We start from the raw sequence: 16220 nt of genomic DNA, 5'->3' as shown, positions 1-16220 counted from the left end.
GGGAGGTGGCAATCCCCAGGGCAGGGGGGTCCGGGGGCCCCCCATATTGTATTAATTAGCCCTGGGAAGGTGGTGGTCCCTGGAGCAGGGGGGCGATGAGCGACATAATCAGAAATAGCCCCTGGGTGGTGGCGGTCCCCAGGGCTGCAGGCGGGTCCAGTAGGCCCGTCCGCATTCATAATGAAAAGTGTCCCGGCAAGGTGGTGCTTTAATAAGTCATAGGAGGGAGGCCCTGTGCACCGCCCTCTTAAATTTACCATATGCCCTCAGGACCTGGCCCATCTGGGGTTGATTTTGAAGCTGGTTTGTTTTAAAATGTTGCTGGGATTCGCGGATCCACCCGTGAGTTTACAGCAAAAAAAAAAATCCTACCCTGCCCCTTTTCTTTTTTTAAAACATTTTTTCTGGGACTTGGCTTCAAGCCGAGTCCCAAGATGGCTGCGAACACTTCCTGGTTGAAGTGTTGACTGCCAATCAAATTTTAGAATGATTCGCAAGCCCACTGCAAGGGCATGTGTCCCCAGATATCTATGTTTTTTAAACATAGATATCTAAAAAACTACTGAACAGATTTACACCAAATCAAAAAAAAGGACGCTTTTTGGACAAACATCTAGCTTTCTGCCAAATTTGGTGTAATTCCACTCAGCAGATCGGGCTGTAGTTGTGTTTAAAAAAAAATCCCCATAGTCTTAGCATGGGTAAAACGCGTTTGGGGACCCCCTACTTGACGGGTCACCCCGAAACTTTCAACACAGCAGCTGAACCAAAAAGGGGAAGTTTTGAGAAAATGTAGTGGAAATTCATCAAGCGGTGCCAATGTTATTGGCAAAACAAAAAACGCTTTTACTGTGGGAACGTTGGTCCTAACTAGAACTACCTACCATGAGGTAATATATATATATTTTCTCAACATGCTTGCTCAAGCATACAAACAGACACCAGCACGCTCCAGCTCAAGTAAAAAGAGCTTTACTATGGCTACACACAACCAGGTAACACATTTCAACTGCAGCCGCGGTCAAAATATATATATATACATACAATGCAGTTATTTCTTACAGTGACGCACTGCCAGTCTTGTCAGTGTCAGCATCTTGCGGAAATCATTCCTGTGAAGTAATTGCAACAAAAACCACCTGACGTTGTAAATTATCCAGTGATGGTCACCACTGGGTAGTTCTAGTTATAACCATGTTTAAATAGAAAATAGATGTTTTAATTTGCCAATAACCTTGGCCTCGTTTTGACAGCTTTCCGCTAAACTGTCCAAAAAAAGGTCCAATCCACCTCAGCGCGCCTTTCTGGCAAGTTTTAGCGTGTTCTATCAAGCGGGCCTGAGAAAAAGGAGGGGGGAGGGCTGCCCATAAACATGTTTTCCCCAACCAATTTTCCATTTGACATTTAGGCATAGGTACAGCCAAAACAGGAATCACACCAACCGGACACCCCATTTCCTAAGGCCGATTTTATTTTTTCGGGGAATTGGGGCTGAGCCTTTCGAAAGCCTTGAGGACCCAATTCCTGGGGTCCATTTAACTTCAGTTTTTTTAAGGGGATGGAGGCATGAGTCCCCACCAAAAAATAAAAAAATGTCCAGCTCCTGCCCTTATTTATTATTCATCGCTCCCGAGAAGGAACGTCCCCTTAAACCCTCTGTGGGCTAATTTAGATATATTTTGGTGCATGGTCACGCCCCAACCTGGGCAAGGGCACCACCAACATATTTATAAAGGATTGTGGGGGCTGCAGGGATCACAACACCACCCCCAGAAATACTTTAAAAAACGTAACCGTGTTTCCTGTGGTCTATAAACCACGACCCAAGAAATATTTGATAATATTTGTAAGCCTTCCCGGGCTGGGTGTTTTTGCTCCTCAGCTTGGGAATGCAGGAATCCCTTGTATTTGTCTGCAATATGTGGCTTGAGGAGTGTAAAAGACCCTGACACTTGCTTAATGTTATTTTGATTCCAAATGCTTTATTTAAATGTTTATTGACAGACATTGCAACAACCCCTTGACAAAACCAATATGTTTGCCTTTTATATATTGACAGTGACTTACACTAAAATAGAAATTCACTGAAAAAAACAAAGGTTACAATGCCAGGTATAGTTATGTATTGAAAAAACCTTAACAATTTGCTTGAAAAACAGAGGTTAAAGTGATGTTATAGTTAGGTGACAATGTCAGCCTCAACATAACATTTTACACTAAAAAAACACTGACCTTCACCAGTTATAGTTAATGGGAGTTAACTATACCTCAAGCCCTGAAGTAACTCTAACTCTAACCATAGTTATGTATTGCTCATACCCTCATATAGTACATCACTCATGACATGTTCAATGACAGCATTCATAACATCACTGATGGCATATGAAATCCATATTAGTTTCCTTCTTGGACTCTATTGGGTGGCTGGTGGGACGGGCCTGGGCAGAGTCAGCAGTCTGCCTAATTGAAAAACAACCGAAGGAGAAGGGGTACGTGCCCTAGGTGCGTGGGGCACAGCATGAGGAGGGTGGGTCGGCTCACCCGTATGGAAGCCAGGGGTTGGTGTTTGGGTGGGTCAGAGGCCACAGGGATGGGGGATGGGGATTATTTGCTTACCTTTCTGAGCATTTGGGCATTTTCTCAGGCAATGTGACTTGCAGCAAGTTTGCTCATGGTGAAAGATACATTAATATATCTTGGTTTGGCAAACAATTAAGGATATGGTATATTTCAATTTGCTAGGCGGAGAAGAAACCTGTGGACTTCGTGGTGTCATGGTAACAGCTAGTCATGGCGGCGGTTCTAGTCCTCAGCTGGATATTCTATTATGGAACATCAATGGGGTTAAGCTGCCACATAAGCGTAAACTTGTAAGGGAAGAAATAAACACTCTTAGGCCACAAATCCTATGTCTCCAGGAGACTCATTTGTCTCACACCGAGGGTTCATTGTTAAAAGAACTTGGGGGCCGATTATGTTGGTGGGCAGATCGTCACCGCCCATATGGCGGTGGCGACCGCCCGCCAATTACCCCCGCCCGCCTTCCATTTCCCCCGCCATATTACGATAGCGGGGGGGACCCCAGCAGATGGAAAGACCATCCGCTGGTTTTCCGCCGGTTGACTTGTCAACCGGGTGGAAAAAGGGCATGATATGGTGGGGGTGTCTGCAAGACACCGCCATCCATATCAAGATGCAGGCTGAGATATGCCTTTCCAAGGCATGCGGTCTGCTGTATTGGGGGCCCGTTGTGGGCCCCCAGGGTGTTGGCGGTGTGGGGGGTGCACTTGGGGGCTGCCCATGGTACCCCCCTACATTTGCATGCACAAGGTGGCAGGCACCGCACGGTGCCTGTCACATTGTTCATTCAAATGCACAACATGCATTTTGTACCTTGCAGTGGGTGCTGCTTGCAGCACCGCCCGCCGCAATGTAAAAAATGCGGGATGCGCCCGTCAGTGTGGCGGGCGCATCTTCATTCGTATGGCAGGACCGCCACAACAATGGCGGGCGGTCCCTTTTGCCATTGCGGTGGCGGCATCGCAATAGACCCCTTGGATATCAGACTTTAGTCCCTTTCTTGTTATACTTCTGCCCAGAGGGGGGGTTGCACTTCTGGCACAGGATAGTCAGTGGGAAGTAATGCGTCAAATGGAAGATCTGGGGGGGCGCTGGGTGGTGGCATCTTTTCAGAAGGACAGGGGCTGCTTTACTATCTGTGTCCTATACAGGCAGAATACGGATGACCCGAAGGTCCTGGACTTTTTTTTATCGGAGTTGCGTCTTTGGATCCCACCCTATATCCTGTGTGGCGATTTCAATGTGACGCAGTGTCTTAAAAACGATTTGGTATCCCAGCTTGTGTCCTTAGACCAGCCTTCTAATGACCAAGCTCGCTGGGGCAAGCCCCGGCTTCGGGGGCTGTTCATCAGTTAATTACCTCATATGTTCTGGTTGATCTTTGGCATTTTAAGCATCCTAGTGAATCAGGATATACGTTTTATTCTGCTCCCCATAAGGTTATGTCAAAGTTAGACATGTTTCTGGTTAGTAATATTTGGTTTCCTCTTCTAGGGTCGCACGTAACTTTAGGGTCCTGTCAGATCATAATGCCTTGTCAGCTTGCCGAGTCTATTCAGGCATCAGGCCCCAGGAGTTGGACATTCAAATGCAGGTTATTGTTGGACGATGGCTACGTCAGCTCTAAGAGTGTTCACCTAAGGGAGTTTCTTGAATTTAAGGTCAGGTCAGCATCACCTCCGGTGGTCTGGGATACCCTAAAAGCCTTGTGCTGAGGACAGACTCTCCAATTTGCCTCTCGTCAATGGAGGATGGCACTGGTGGAGGAAACTGTGACCCGATGGATTCTCAGTTCCTTAGAATCCGATCTGGAATATTGCTCTATGATGAAAAATGGGGCTCAGGTTAACCTGCTTATGGAGCAGTCAACCGTTCTTAGAGCCTCCCTAAAAAAAACTCATCTGTGAGAGGGCGGTCAAAAAATGGAAGGTTCTGACAGGTGACTTACTTTGAGGATCGTGAGGAAATGGGATGAATCTTATCATTCAGGGTACGAGCCAGATCTAGCTCGAATAGTATCCAGCAGATCAGGGATGAGAATGGGTCTTTAGTTGCCAATCCAGCCACAGTCTGTGAGGACTGGTTTTCTTCCACCGAGGACATTTCTCTATTTATTATTAGTTAAAGATGCCATTAATTCCCTGGCCAATGAGAAGGCCGCGGGTCCCAACCAGATACCATTAGAGTTTTACGTCACCTCCTCGCAGACTCTAGCTCTGGTGCTAAGGGATCTCTTTAATTCTTTTGATCCGTCGTATAGTGTCCCTGAGTCTTGGAGGGAGATTGTCATCTTTCCAAAAACGGGGAATGATCCTACACTTTGCGGGTCATACTGCTCAATTTCCTTACTTAACGCTGATTGTAAAATGTATATGCGCATTCTCGATAATCAGCAGTCTGTAATTATTTTGGAATTGGTGGACAATAACTAGCACAGCTTCATCCCTGGCCCAGATACATCATTGCATGTTAATACGGCAATCACAGCCTTGGAGGTGGCCTCTGCTGGAGGGGGTTCAGTTGATATGATCTGTTTGGACGCCAGAAAGGCCTTCAATAGGGTTCCCTGGCCCTTCCTCTGGGGGGTCATGGAGTCCACTGGGTTAGGTTCCGTTTTTGTCTCAAGTGTCAGGCGCCTTTATTCTTGCCTTATGGCAAGGATACGCAATGCAGGCCTATTATCTGACCCTATTTCTATTCTCTGCAATACCTGGCAGGGGTGCCCTCTCGCCCCTCAGTTATTCACTCTCTATATCAAATCATTCACCCAGTCTTTTAAACAGAACAATGAGATACAATCTCTGAGACTGCACCACTATTAAGTAAAAATCCTTGCCTATGCAGATGAGATCGCTGTCCTGACCTCTGCTCCGATTAGAGGTCTACGAGCTGTTTTGGCAGCAGCGCAATCATTTGGGGAAGTTGCTGGGTACCAGCTAAATTCGGCTAAGACTCAGATCTTATCTAATGTGGCTCCTAATGGCCAGGATCAGAGGAGGGTGCAGTCCTTGGTTTATCTCGAGGGTCATCTTAACATTCAAAATATTCCTGAGATTCTGGTGAAAAACTATGGGAAGTTGTATCAACACTCAGGGAAGTTTTTCTTAAGTGGAGCTGTCTGCATCTGGGGCTTATAGGTTGCTGCAATCTTATTAAGAGCATTATTCTCCCTCTGTATCTTTATCTTTTCCGCTGTATCCCACTTTTTCTTTCAGTGGCTTTTATTTTATTAGAGTTGAGACACTACGGCAGAAGTTCATCTGGTCCTATCATAAACCTTGGTGTAAGATCCAGTTTTGACAGCAGTCTAAGTAAGGTGGGGGAGTCTTGTTTCCGATTCTCAGGTTCTATTATCTTGCATCTTTCTTCTCACAACTCCAGCTGGTATTGGGGTGGGGATCATGGGCATTGGGTTGCATGTTTACAGAGTTTCTTTTGCTGAGCAAATCGATAGTGCCCGATTCTGGCATTGTTGACACAATGTATTTTAAGCGTATTCTCTTTAAGATGTAAAAAGTCTTTCATTATATCTGATATTCCTTATAGAGGTTATTTTCTGGCATCACCCCGTTCAATCAGCTTACATATCTAGGTTATAATCCCAACTTCCCTATGGTATTCATGACAGTTTCCGGGAGATCTGGGGAAAAGCTTTAGGACAAATTTTCGAGGGTGATGTATTTTCCAAAGTCGGCAACTACCAGCAACAGGTTCCTCTTCCATCTATGTTTTTTTTAGATATTTGCAGAGGCAGCATTTTAACTTCAGCCGTAAGGAAGAGGCCCTGAACTGTGCTGATAACCCCTGTTGGGACCTTATTAGGAAAATGGCACTTAAGAGAAATATTGGGCTGGTCTACAAGTCAATCTACTCGTCATCTCACAACCATGTGGATGACCTTTTTGAACATGTGGAATTCGCATCTTAGAACGGAAGTTACAGTTGCTGATCTCTGGTGTAGCAATGTGTTGTTTCATTCAGCTCTGAACGCATCTCATATTAAGGTACATCATCTCAATGTATTAATGATTGGTATTATACCCCACATAGTCTCTTTATTATGAAGCTGCGGCCCGATGATCAGTGCTTCCACTGTGGGATAGTGGGAGCAAATGTGGTTCATGTGTTTGCAACTTGCTCCGTGTTATGCTTGTATTGGCAATTTGTCTTCAACAAATTATGTGTCATTTCTAATCTGGCGGTCGTGGCAGATCAGAAGGTTGTTATGTTGGGTCATTCACCAGCTATTCCTTCCTACCTATCTAGTTTATATTTCTTTTCTATTGCATTAGCTACACTGGTTCTGGCATGGTTCTGGCATGATTCTGGCTTGCTAGTGAGCCACACGATCCATGGATTTGGTGGCAGAAATGTCTGCATATAAGTAGGCTGGAGATGGTGCTAATCGAGAACGATTCTCAAAGAAAAAACTCGGTCGGATTTGGGACCCCATTTGGAGCTGGCTGGCCGAGGTGGCTGCTTCTTAGGACTGCTTTGCCTAGTCTAGGTTATTGGTTCTATTGGTTTTCCACGGTGCTCTACTCCGCCTATGTTTCTTTAGGCATTAGACTGTTTTTGTTGTGATTGTTTTTATTTTTTGCTTGTCTCTGTTAAAGCTCTTATTTTAATACAACAGTTATGTTTGATATACTTTCATTGGTTTGTTAGTATCATTTTGGTTTTAAGTTTGCTCTTTTCCTCATCTTCTCATTTGCTGGATAAGTTCTGTTTCTCGTCATCTAAAACTCAATAAAACATTTTTTTTTAAAGTAAATAAAAAGCCCAATTATCTTGAGTCGTATGACAGTAGCTCTAAACTTTGATAAGTTCTCTCTGTTTACCCATTGGACTGAGGATGCTAGCCAGAAGAAAAAGCTTGGTCATTACCCATAGCCGAGAAAAAGCCTTCAGGAACGTGAACTATATTGAGTACCTCAATTAGAAATGATAGTAGGAGGCAATCCAAGAAGGTGAAAACTGTCAGTCAAAAAACAGTGGACCATGTCTTCAGCTGTTGGTAAATTGGGCAAAGGAGAATAAATGGCTTAGTTTGTGGAGATCTATGCTTGGCACAAATAGCGCAGGCAAAAACAAACTTCTGGGTGCAGAATGAAATGCTGGCAGTCAAAAAGATTGTAAAACGAAATCTAAAGTAGACTTAACTCGACTATAATCAGAAGTAACTGAATCGTGACTCACATTTATCACATCTATTTATAATTCCTTTGCAGGAACAAATACAGCGTATTGGTTGAAATACTGTTCATTTAATCAAACTGGATAAGTCATTAGATTAAGTTTTCCATCTCTCTTAGATTAACCTGTTTTTCAGCCAATTTGACCTTATCCAAAATTACTGAACAATTCCAACCACATGTTGAGAGGGACTCATAGGTTGATCATATGTAAGCGAAGACTCAGGATGTACTTGTGATAGGGCTTGAGCTAACACATTCTTTGAACTAGGAATGCACATGATACTGAAATCAAATTGTACAAAAAAGGTCCACCTGGTTTGATGACTATTCTTCCATTGCAGATTTCTCAAACACTATACATTTTTGTGCTTTGTTCACATTTGATAGAGTTAAATAATGCCCATAAAGAGGTACTTCCATTCAGTGCAAGTCACCTTCATGCCTACAGGCTTTCTTTAAAGTACTGAAAACTTTTGCTCAGATTGTGACAAAACATCAGATATATAAAAGGCAAGATGCTCTTGTCTGTCATCTTTTTGCTCACATTTTTTAGGAAAAAAACTGGAATTGGACTTTGCTACTTTTTGGGGAAAAATCCTGAATTATTTAATACATCTGATTTCAGAATGAGACCTTTTCACTTTTTCTTAGGAAAAACATTTAAAAAGTTGATTTGTTTCATTCAGAAAGTGACAAAGTCCCATTCTGAGATTTAGTTAGATAAAATGTCAAATTATGTTGCAGAAGCAAAAGAAAGAAAAGTCTAGATTCACATGTTCTTGATGTTCTGCAAAAGAGAGCTATAATATTATCTAAAGAAGTACAAACTGAATCAAAATATCAGTAAAAATGGCTGGAACCTCTCACAACCCAAATTTCATTACATGGAATTCAAAATGCCCAAGCTGGGTGCGAAAAGTCGTTCTTCACACATCACCTTTCTTTATGCGATGCAGATGAAAAGCACCTTGTAAATCAAGCTTTGTAACAGCTTGTGCACTATGAACTGACTGCAAAATATACTTTCGAAGTAGTAAAGGATCATGATCTAATTTAAACCTCTAAAATCAATGAAAGATTGAAGATCTTGTTCTTTCTTGTGTACGAAACACAAAGAGGCTCTAACATTTAATGAAGATGGAGCCATTAAACCATTTTGCCAATTCTCTTGTAAATAAGACTTCATGGGCTCCGTCTATTTCTCAGCCAAAAAATAAATATATCTAAAGGGATTGAAAGTGTCAGGTTTAATTGGTATTGAACAATCAAATTCCCTATGAGACGAAGTTAGGAAACTTTAGGCTTATCAGAAACTGGACAAAATCCATGGTATTGCAGTGGAACAAATGATAAATTAGCCACTTATAAATTAGATACTGAATCCTTTATCTCATCATTCTGAGACCAATCTCTTTGTCAAGTACAGCAATGATCATGACTAAACTGTGACAACAAAGAAAAAGAGTGGCATTAGGATGTGTATGAAGGCCTGAGCATCACCACATGGACATTAGTAGTGTGGCTATGCATAAAATATGTGTGTAAGACAAACAAAGTTTAATGCTCCTCAGTACCCAGCTGAGGGGACAATCCCCGATACCAGTCGTGTGTCACTGATGCAAATGCTGTTGTAATAAAGAAAGACACCAAGAGGGTCCATATATGAATGGAAGATAAAGGAGTTGTGGAGAGAATAAATAGATAAATATTAAAAATGTGCATTAATCCCAACACATTAATATTACAAGTACTAAAGCACACCTACCTTGCATTACAATAAAATATCTTTAAATAGAATACAATTAAAGTCTTTAAAATGGCCAAAGAAAATGGACTCCATGGAACAAGAAATCACAAGAGATTTCCATGGACTTGTGAGAACCTAATTTAAGGACACAGGGAACAGTATAATATTGATATCCAAAAAGCACGCTTACTAAACGTACACCACAGAGCAATACCCATCAGAGATATACTAGCCAGAGCACATAGCACACAGAGAAAACACATTTCCTCATCCTGTAGGTAGGAATGTGAGTATTAATGTAGCAAGTTTCTGCTGTCTTTTCTCTGCACTGAACCTACTTGCTGTGGGATATCCAGAGTTTGAAATTTGAATTTGCACAGCATAGCTTGTTTCAACTTAAAGTAATTTATTAGACCCTTTGATTCATAAAACAAACACAGATAGATAGAAAATCAAAAAACACCAACAGTCCAAACAGATTTCTCAAATTGCAAAGAATTATAACAAAACTGATTATTTGTCTAACAAACAAGGTGACTTTTTGTTTATGGCATCTAAAGTGCACATGCCATCTCTTTGATCTCCATCAATTACTTGTCTCCACCATAACCGAAAAGTTCATAGTGTTTTCCCTCTTTTCTAATTTATTCAAGTACTAGCCTCCTCCTACACCTCATATGTGAAAAGCAAATGTTTAAAACGTTACTTTACCCTATTCTGCACAATCATAAATTATTTCTTCTGACATGTTGAGCCCAACCAATGGAACACCAACATCTGTGTTATTCAGAAGTTGAAAACTATACTTACAAAGCCAAATCCGATCTACGCAGAGGCAGTGATGCTGTGTGTATGGAGAGTGGAGAAATGGATTAAAACAGACTGCATCCTGCTGCCACGATGATTAGCTATTAGAAGTCATCTATATGCAATACACCATCTCTCAAAAGGCTGTGGCTTTAAGTTTCAGCTCCAAATATTTGAAGAACTTGCCCTTATCACCCAAAAACAAAGGTCTGACCAAGCTGGGTTACAATAGGCACTGTGGAAGCCTTCCTCAAGAACTTGGCTGCAGAAAAAGTCAGACAGTGCAGCATTTTATTTCACTAGCGATCCAGATACTATCCGCATTCTGGATCAATGCAGTCACCTATAATGGGCAGACCACATATTAAGCATCTCTCCTATTGGGTCTTAGATGTGGTAGGCCAAGGACATGGATCATTGGGTGTGTCTCCCGATGACTAGAGACTGGTAGCCTTGAAGGCTTTGATTAAGTATGTGGCTCTACAAAACAGAACGCATCCTGGCTCGGATTGCACCAAAACATATGTGAGTCTGGTTCCTAAGGAACAATACACCACAGACTGTGGTACTTCCCTGAAGTTTTATCCGTCTAGAAATGCTTGTTGTGTTCTTTTGCCACACATATATAGTAAATGTTGAGTTCTAGGAATCTTGACACCATCTGCAAAAAAAATATAAATTTCAAATACAGAGTAGTATGGACAGCCAAAGCAAAGATTCATCTGAGACTTGTATTCATCTGCTTAAGAGGGATTGGGAGTGGGTCTGAAGATAATAATATTTAAAAGAACGAATAAATGGCGCAAAAATCCCAAAATTATGATCAAGTTTTCAGTAGAGAGGAACAAACCTTGACCTTCGAATAAGAATGTCTGCCTATAAAAAGCACAAAGGCAGATGCAGTGTCACCATTTGAAGCTGGAGTTTTGTCGATTGCAGTAAATGAAAGTCTGTTCAGACATTCAAAAGCACCATCTTTGTTGAACAAAATGTTCAGCTCTAGCTCTGAAAAGAGCCATTTCTTACTTTATGTTCTGACCATTCACTGAATTAGCCCATAGAATTGTAATACAAACATTTAAAAAAAAGCCTGAGATTTCAGTATTGTCAAAGGGTCTCCAGTTGAGTCACTGTAGCATTTGCTCTGCCAAAAGGAAAATGTGTATGTAAAGAGGCTTGCATAGCAGGAGGCAGTGTCCAAGTCTTTGAAGCAGGAATTAAATGGACATTTTGGCAGGCTGTCAAGTGTCTTTGTAGGATAATTGAAATCAGCCTTCAACCTTATGCCTCTATCCGTTTCAATTCCATTAATGTGGGTGGGCTAGGCCAACACACACACTTGGGATATACCAGCAGTTTAAATGCCTCCTAGAGCATGGAGTTACTGAGGTAGCCCCCAGCAAACTCAATCACATCTTGCCAGACTGTGCTCAGGGCTTTCTATAGGTGCTGACTGTACCCAACTACTTGGCATATATCGAGGCAGACTCTTATTTGCTGCTTTAAAGCCTCAAATGCAATACTCACTCTCCTCCTTGAGGAGAGTAGTGAAGTTACAGAAGCCATACAGCTGTGGGGGCAGACTGCGTCTGAAAAGGAAAGTAATCGGAATACTTACTCTCTCCTTTACTTGACCATATGAAGAAATAAGAGTCTAGCCATCACAAGGCCCCTGGATCCTAAAGGACTCCAACGCAAAATCCCACCACACCATTCGAAAAAAAACACAAATGAGAAATATCACATCCTAAAACATCCTTTTACTAAGAAGCTCTTCAACCAAATGAAGAACTGATAACCAACAGGCAACTTCTTCCCAACTAAGTAATATTGGGCCTACACATATAGAGAACTTTGTATATGTATATCACACCGTTTGCACCACAAAGACTAGACAAGCAGTGCTTAGTTTGAGCTAGTGGTTTCTGGTGCTCAGCAGCAGCACTTAATCATCAACATCAGCGCTTTTCATGAGCACCGGTTAAGGACACATTAATTTACGGGGAGACTAAGTGAATAGCCCAGAATCACAGGATGTTGAGCTGACGCTGAGACTTGAACCTGGTTCCCCAGCTCTAAAGTCAGCAGCTCTGCCCATTACACCACATTCTCTCCCCAATTTCATGCTTAGTAGTTGGTTCTGTTTTAGGCGGTGCTAACAGGTGAACTGGGCTGATGCAAGCTGCCTCCTCATGAGAGTCCAGGCACTTATGTTTTTTACATATTAACCACTGTAGACAAGACTATAAAAACCTCATAAGAAACAACCCAGGAACGGGTGATTGAATATAGGGATCTCGCTAACATGCATATATCTGTAAAAACAATATCTATGTAAAAAGCAACTTTGTACGGGTGAACATTCTTTGTATATTGTACAGCGCTCTGATACCCTAAGGTCATGTACGTGCTATATAAAATGCTCCGTAAATAAATCGATATTTAGTATCACAGACATAATTAAGTGGCCAGCATAGGTAAATAGGTCAACTGCCATAATTTAAAATCACTAACAGCATAATAAAGCAGCACCACATGCATAACTAGCAGCAGCAAAGGAAATATTGAGCAAGAAAATAAAGGTAATTGTTAGGCTGGGAGGTGGTTGTGTTAGACCTGGCTTTTCCAGCAGGTTTATCCCCAGACTTTATGCTTTTTGGCCTCCTGATTTGGACCCTGTTTGTGTTGGTATTATAACTCTGGCACTTTACCAATGCTGAACAGTGCTAAAATGCATATGCTCTCCCTGTAAATTGTTGTTATGGGTTAGTGTTTCCATGATTGGCTTATTTGATTTACTATTAAGTCCCTTGTGCAGTGCACTGTGTGTGCCCAGGGCCTGTAAGTCAAATGCTGCTAGTGGGACTGCAGCACTGATTGTGCCACCCACACAAACAGCCTCTCAGAGGGGTCTCAGACCTGCCACTGCAGTGTCTGTGTGTAGTCTAGTAGTGCCATGTCGACCTTGACGAATGCACCTACTTGCCAGGCCCTAACCTTCCCTTTTCTTACATGCGAGTCACCACTAAGGTACCCCTGTGGGCAGGGTGCAGTGTATGTGAAAGGTAGGACATGTCCTGATGGGTGTGGCATGTCCTGATAGTGAAATACTGCCAATTTTGTTGTCCACTATTGAATGCCTATCTGTTCCGTAGGATAGAATGGGAGTTTATTTATAACATCTTATAAATAGAACTTTTCACTGGGACGAGATTGGAAGATAAAGCTTAGTATGCCTGAACTTAGAATCTAAAGATGCATATTTTAGTAAGGATGATTTTTACATTCTGTGTTTGAAAATGCCATTTTTAGAAAGTAGGTATTTTCTTGTTTAGCCATCCTGTGTGCCTCTGCTAGTTTGTGTATTGACTGTCTGGCTTTGGAGTGTCATGGGCTGGGGATGTGCATTCACTGTAGAAAGCCACTGGGGGGGTTGAGGTGTGTCCTGCCTTTCCTGGATGAGTCAGGGCTGGGCTGAATAGACCTGGGCTTCATTTAGAGTAAGGTGAGGAGATTTCCTTTCCCCTGAATGAGGCTGATCTGCCATAAGGGTGTCTCCACCTCCAGCCGGGAAGCTGCAACAGAGAAGACAGAACTGGTTTGGACTGAGCACAGAGCCTCTCTGACACCAGAGCACAAAAAGAAATGGACTATAAATGTTGGAACCCAGACCCCTGAACTTTTTATCACTTTTGGACTTCAAGAGGAACCTCTGCCAAGGAGAAGAGCTGGCAGAAACTAGAGGAGGATTACTGCCCCTTTGCTGTGCGCTGCCTGGGGTTGGCCTGCAGAAGCTGTTTCTGCCAAGGAGAGGGACTGTGTGTGTATCCTGCTTGAGAAAGTATCTCTAAGGGCTTGGAACTGGAGTTTTCCCCCTGTTCAAGAGGTCTCAGGAACAGCAAAGACCTCACCATCTTTCTGGGTCCCGTCTCTGGAACCGCAGGTTTCAGTAGCCACAGAAGAAAAGGGCAACCAACTCTGTCACCAATCGGTCGCAGGATCCCGTGTCCTCAAGGCCCTGCAGAAGGCACCACCTCACCCTGCATTATATGTCTTGGTCTCACCAACGCAGTCTAAACAATCGTCATCGAGCCGTTGCTTGTACCGCGTGTTGTGGGCACAGCACTCTGCACCGCCTCGCTTCACCTTGCCATCACTGACACTGTCACTGTCCGACCCGAACATTGACCGAATCTGTCGCCTGCACCCCAACTTACCAGCACTGCTTCACCCTGCATCAAAGGCCTTGGTCTCACCAACGTTGTCTGGACGATTGTCACTGAGCCGCTGCATGCATAGAATCGCGAGGTTACAGCACCCTGCACCGGGCACAGGGGCGTTCCCTTCCTAATTGCATCCGCAAATCAATGTACAAATGTTTTGTGGTCGCAAAACACTCGCAAATTACCACCCTCTTCAAGAGGGTGGTAATGCAGTCGCAATTTGGAAGGTGTCCCCAAGGGGACCCCTTACACTTTGTGACTGTCTCAAAAAATATTTTTTAAGGGCAGGCAGTGGTCCCAGGGAACACTACCTGCCCTTAAAAAATGTAACGAAAACGTATCATTTAAAAAAATAATAATTGCATCCCGTTTTTCTTTAAGGAAAACTAGCTGCATTTAAAAAAAAACTGCATTATTTAAAATCAGTCCCAGACATGGTGGTCTGCTGAGCCCCCTGGGAGGGCTTGTCATTACCAATGGGCTCACAAATTGCGAGAGGCTCATTAATATTACCGAGCCTCGCAATTTGCGACCCCATTGAAAATCGCAAACAGTGTTACACACACTATTGTACATGGCAAATTGCACCTCGCAAATTGTGACTCGCAAATGAGTTGCTGTTTGCGAGGCAAAATTTTGCTGGTCTTACATCTGAGCCCTCATCTTTTCTCCAAATTAAGCATGTTCCTCCCTGTGCTCCATAAGAGCTTTTGTTAGGGTCTGGTTATGGATCAGTCTAGTCTCAAGGTCTCTTAGGATCTTCTCCTGTGCCAAGATCACTTTCATCAAGGTTGGTCCTACTGTACATACCGTCTTGATATACAGGAGGAGAGTCCCATCAAAACATCAAGTTGCTCCCATTTACTCATTCACTTCCTAAAATTCTGTACCATTTTGACTTCAGGTCACCATGGAGGTCGGGGAAGGGACCTGTCCAATGCACCATCAGTGGTACAATTAAAACCAACTTCCCATATTGCTGGTGTCAACATTTCAAGCGATAGAGTAGTTAAAAGTTTAGTCAACATAATCACTGGCATGACATTTAATGCATAGTGTGAGGGGGTCACCATCTAACATACCCATTATCATAACACATCTGCCTTCCTGGTCTACACCTGCATTGGTGAAACATTAGGGAACCCGAGGCTTGACCCATGTGAGCAACCCACTATGAAAGGAGCAGAATTTTAGCCTCTTCCCTTTTTATGTGACTTTCACAGCCCCCCATCTCTTAGATGTATTTCTCACAAAATGCACCCATTTCTGTCAAATACAGGTGTGAACTTGCCATTTCTCTTACTTTTCAAATGATAAACTTGTATTAAGTGCCCTGTTTGTGTTGCGGTGGTATGTACACCTGCAGGACCTCAGGACATCTGTATTTCATTAAAGTGGGACACATCAATGTGAAGTCTTCATTACCCTGAGTGACAGAGTAGGTCCCGTGATTTCTGCTCAATCTGCATTGACTCCACTATGTGTTTAGAAGCATTGGATCATTCTAGCCATGTTTTGCAGTTAGGGCCAGAATCTGTCACATTATAATCTCCCTGAGCAATGTTTTTATTAGCTTCATCCAACATTTCCTACAGTTTAGAACATATTAACAAAGAACTGAGTAGCAAAGAAAAGGAGGAAGAAAAGTGTGGAGACAGGATCCGC

At 42.8% G+C, this 16220-nt stretch overlaps 1 protein-coding gene across 1 annotated transcript in view; it reads right to left on the bottom strand.

Annotated features, from left to right (window-relative positions):
* Nucleotides 1–16220, bottom strand: part of ABCC4 (ATP binding cassette subfamily C member 4 (PEL blood group)) — a 1516984-nt gene that overhangs the window by 384008 nt on the left and 1116756 nt on the right. The gene's annotated exons all lie outside the window — the stretch shown is intronic.

The sequence above is a fragment of the Triturus cristatus genome, chromosome 8, assembly GCF_964204655.1.
Source record: "Triturus cristatus chromosome 8, aTriCri1.1, whole genome shotgun sequence".
Classification (NCBI taxonomy): Eukaryota; Metazoa; Chordata; class Amphibia; order Caudata; family Salamandridae; genus Triturus; species Triturus cristatus.
This window is presented reverse-complemented; position numbering and strand designations above follow the sequence as displayed.